We start from the raw sequence: 5,186 nt of genomic DNA on the forward strand, positions 1-5,186 counted from the left end.
GACTGCTTCTGCCTCCAATAGATTTCCTAAGCACTAGTGTTTTAAGGAACAGCTTAAAAAGAGAATCCTAATGTGATTTCTTTATAATGGGTGTGTTCCTTATCTTATCCTAGTGTCTAAACTCTTCTCCAGGGCTGGACCCCCAAATAATATTCCTTTACGTGCTAAGGGGTATCTAGAGAGTGGGATAGGTTTAATAACTACCCTAACCCTAACGCGTACCCTAACCCTAACCCCTACCCTAACCCTAACACGTACCCTAATCCTAAGCCGTACCCTAAACCGAGCCCTAACCCTAACACTAACCCTAACCCTATCTCTAACCTATACCCTACGCCGTACCTGAACCCCTCCCCGAACCAGTACCCTAAGCCGGACCCTAATCCTAACCCTAAGCCTAACCCTAACCCTAGGCTACCCTTGACTGCGTCTGCCTCCAGTAGATTTCCTAAGCACTAGTGTTTTAAGGAACAGCTTAAAAAGAGAATCCTAATGTGATTTCTTTATAATGGGTGTGTTCCTTATCTTATCCTAGTGTCTAAACGCTTCTCCAGGGTTGGACCCCCAAATAATATTCCTTTACGTGCTAAGGGGTATCTAGAGAGTGGGATTGGTTGAATAACTACCCTAACCCTAACGCGTACCCTAACCCTAACCCCTACCCTAACCCTAACACGTACCCTAATCCTAACCCGTACCCTAAACCGAGCCCTAACCCTAACACTAACCCTAACCCTAACCCATACCCTACACCGTACACGGACCCCTCCCTGAACCCGTACCCTAAGCCGTACCCTCACCCTAACCCTCACCCTAACCCTAACCCTAAGCTACCCTTGACTGCTTCTGCCTCCAATAGATTTCCTAAGCACTAGTGTTTTAAGGAACAGCTTAAAAAGAGAATCCTAATGTGACTTCTTTATAATGGGTGTGTTCCTTATCTTATCCTAGTGTCTAAACTCTTCTCCATGGCTGGACCCCCAAATAATATTCCTTTACGTGCTAAGGGGTATCTAGAGAGTGGGACAGGTTTAATAACTACCCTAACCCTAATGCGTACCCTAACACTAACCCCTACCCTAACCCTAACACGTACCCTAATGCTAACCCGTACCCTAAACCGAGCCCTAACCCTAACACTAACCCTAACCCTAACCCTATTCCATACCCTACACCGTACACGGACCCCTCCCCAAACCCGTACCCTAAGCCGTACCCTAAACCTAACCCTAAGCCTAACCCTAACCCTAGGCTACCCTTGACTGCTTCTGCCTCCAATAGATTTCCTAAGCACTAGTGTTTTAAGGAACAGCTTAAAAAGGGAATCCTAATGTGATTTCTTTATAATTGGTGTGTTCCTTATCTAATCCTAGTGTTTAAACTCTTCTCCATGGCTGGACCTCCAAATAATATTCCTTTACGTGCTAAGGGGTATCTAGAGAGTGGGATAGGTTTAATAACCACCCTAACCCTAACGCGTACCCTAACCCTAACCCTTACCCTAACCCTAACACGTACCCTAATCCTAACCCGTACCCTAAACCGAGCCCTAACCCTAACACTAACCCTAACCCTAACCCTAACCCATACCCTACACCGTACACGGACCCCTCACCGAACACGTACCCTAAGCCGTACCCTAACCCTAACCCTAAGCCTAACCCTAACCCTAAGCTACCCTTGACTGCTTCTGCCGCCAATAGATTTCCTAAGCACTAGTGTTTTAAGGAACAGATTAAAAAGAGAATCCTAATGTGATTTCTTGATAATGGGTTTGTTCCTTATCTTATTCTAGTGTCTAAACTCTTCTCCATGGCTGGACCCCCAAATAATATTCCTTGACGTGCTAAGGGGTATGTAGACATTGGGATAGGTTTCATAACTACCCTAACGCTAATGCGTACCCTACCCCTACCCCTACCCTAACCCTAACACGTACCCTAATCCTAACCCGTACCCTAAACCGAGCCCTAACCCTAACACTAAACCTAACCCTAACCCTAACCCATACCCTACGCCGTACACGGACCCCTCCCCGAACCCGTACCCTAAGCTGTACCCTAAACCTAACCCTAACCCTAACCCTAACCCTAGGCTACCCTTGACTGCTTCTGCCTCCAATAGATTTCCTAAGCACTACTGTTTTAAGGAACAGGTTTCAAAGAGAATCCTAATGTGATTTCTTGATAATGGGTGTGTTCCTTATCTTATCCTAGTGTCTAAACTCTTCTCCATGGCTGGACCTCCAAATAATATTCCTTGACGTGCTAAGGGGTATCTAGAGAGTGGGATAGGTTTAATAACTACCCTAACCCTAACGCATACCCTAACCCTAACCCCTACCCTAATCCTAACACGTACCGTAATCCTAAGCCGTACCCTAAACAGAGCCCTAACCCTAACACTAACCCTAACCCTAACCCATACCCTACACCGTACACGGACCCCTCCCCGAACCCGTACCCTAAGCCGTACCCTAAGCCTAACCCTAAGCCTAAACCTAACCCTAAGCTACCCTTGACTGCTTCTGCCTCCAATAGATTTCCTAAGCACTAGTGTTTTAAGGAACAGCTTAAAAAGAGAATCCTAATGTGATTTCTTGATAATGGGTGTGTTCCTTATCTTATCCTAGTGTCTAACTCTTCTCCATGGCTGGACCCCCAAATAATATTCCTTGACGTGCTAAGGGATATCTAGAGAGTGGGATAGGTTTCATAACTACCCTAACCCTAACGCGTACCCTAACCCTAACCCCTACCCTAACCCTAACACGTACCCTAATCCTAAGCCGTACCCTAAACCGAGCCCAAACCCTAACACTAACCCTAACCCTAACACTAACCCATAACTTACGCCGTACCCGAACCCCTCCCCGAACCCGTACCCTAAGCCGTACCCTAACCCTAACCCTAACCCTAACCCTAACCCTAAGCTACCCTTGACTGCTTCTGCCTCCAATAGATTTCCTAAGCACTAGTGTTTTAAGGAACAGGTTAAAAAGAGAATCCTAATGTGATTTCTTGATAATGGGTGTGTTCCGTATCTTATCCTAGTGTCTAAACTCTTCCCCATGGCTGGATCCGCAAATAATATTCCTTGACGTGCAAAGGGGTATCTAGAGATTGGGATAGGTTTAATAACTACCCTAATCCTAACGCGTACCCTAACCCTAACCCCTACCCTAACCCTAACACGTACCCTAATCCTAACCCGTACCCTAAACCAAGCCCTAACCCTAACACTAACCCTAAACCTAACCCTAACCCATACCCTACGCCGTACCCGAACCCCTCCACGAACCCGTACCCTAAGCTGTACCCTAACCCTAACCCTAACCCTCACCCTATCCCTAAACCTAAGCTACCCTTGACTGCTTCTGCCTCCAATAGATTTCCTAAGCACTAGTGTTTTAAGGAACAGCTTAAAAAGAGAATCCTAATGTGATTTCTTTATAATGGGTGTGTTCCTTATCTTATCCTAGTGTCTAAACTCTTCTCCATGGCTGGACGCCCAAATAATATTCCTTTACGTGCTAAGGGGTATCTAGAGAGTGGGATAGGTTTAATAACTACCCTAACCCTAATGCGTACCCTAACCCTAACCCCTACCCTAATCCTAACACGTACCCTAATCCTAAGCCGTACCGTAAACCGATCCCTAACCCTAACACTAACCCTAACCCTAACCCATACCCTACACCGTACACGGATCCCTCCCCGAACCCGTACCCTAAGCCGTACCCTAAGCCTAACCCTAAGCCTAAACCTAACCCTAGGCTACCCTTGACTGCTTCTGCCTCCAATAGATTTCCTAAGCACTAGTGTTTTAAGGAACAGGTTAAAATAAGAATCCTAATGTGATTTCTTTATAATGGGTGTGTTCCTTATCTTATCCTAGTGTCTAAACTCTTCTCCAGGGCTGGACCCCCAAATAATATTCCTTTACGTGCTAAGGGTTATCTAGAGAGTGGGATAGGTTTAATAACTAGCCTAACCCTAACGCGTACCCTAACCCTAATCCCTACCCTAACCCTAACACGTACCCTAATCGTAACCCGTACCCTAAACCTAGCCCTAACCCTAACACTAACCCTAACCCTAACCGTAACCCATACCCTACACCGTACACAGACCCCTCCCCGAACCCGTACCCTAAGCCGTACCCTAACCCTAACCCTCACCCTAACCCTAACCCTAAGCTACCCTTGACTGCTTCTGCCTCCATTCGATTTCCTAAGCACTAGTGTTTTAAGGAACAGCTTAAAAAGAGAATCCTAATGTGATTTCTTTATAATGGGTGTGTTCCTTATCTTATCCTAGTGTCTGAACTCTTCTCCATGGCTGGACCCCCAAATAATATTCCTTTACGTGCTAAGGGGTATCTAGAGAGTGGGATAGGTTTAATAACTACCCTAACCCTAACGCGTACCTTAACCCTAACCCCTACCCTAACCCTAACACGTACCCTAATCCTAACCCGTACCCTAAACCGAGCCCTAACCCTAACACTAACCCTACCCCTAACCCTAACCCATACCCTACGCCATACCCGAACACCTCCCCGAACCCGTACCGTAAGCCGTACCCTAACCCTAACCCTAAGCCTAACCCTAACCCTAGGCTACCCTTGACTGCTTCTGCCTCCAATAGATTTCCTAAGCACTAGTGTTTTAAGGAACAGCTTAAAAAGAGAATCCTAATGTGATTTCTTTATAATGGGTGTGTTCCTTATCTTATCCTAGTGTCTAAACTCTTCTCCAGGGCTGGACCCCCAAATAATATTCCTTTACGTGCTAAGGGGTATCTAGAGAGTGGGATAGGTTTAATAACTACCCTAACCCTAACGCGTACCCTAACCCTAACCCCTACCCTAACCCTAACACGTACCCTAATCCTAACCCGTACCCTAAACCGAGCCCTAACCCTAACACTAACCCTAACCCTATCTCTAACCTATACCCTACGCCGTACCTGAACCCCTCCCCGAACCAGTACCCTAAGCCGGACCCTAATCCTAACCCTAAGCCTAACCCTAACCCTAGGCTACCCTTGACTGCGTCTGCCTCCAGTAGATTTCCTAAGCACTAGTGTTTTAAGGAACAGCTTAAAAAGAGAATCCTAATGTGATTTCTTTATAATGGGTGTGTTCCTTATCTTATCCTAGTGTCTAAACGCTTCTCCAGGGTT

The 5,186-nt window shown here is 46.3% G+C and overlaps 1 long non-coding RNA gene across 1 annotated transcript; it reads right to left on the reverse strand.

Annotated features, from left to right (window-relative positions):
* Positions 1-2,156: 2,156 nt before the first annotated feature.
* Positions 2,157-4,667, reverse strand: LOC309621537. The gene is made up of 2 exons (XR_014240076.1): positions 3,766-4,667; positions 2,157-3,355 (listed from the first exon to the last, which is right to left on the reverse strand). It is a non-coding gene; the product is annotated as an uncharacterized lncRNA (long non-coding RNA).
* Between the last annotated feature and the right edge of the window lie 519 nt (positions 4,668-5,186).

Source organism: Balaenoptera borealis, assembly GCF_965194805.1.
Source record: "Balaenoptera borealis genome assembly, contig: HAP1_SCAFFOLD_603, whole genome shotgun sequence".
Lineage (NCBI taxonomy): Eukaryota > Metazoa > Chordata > Mammalia > Artiodactyla > Balaenopteridae > Balaenoptera > Balaenoptera borealis.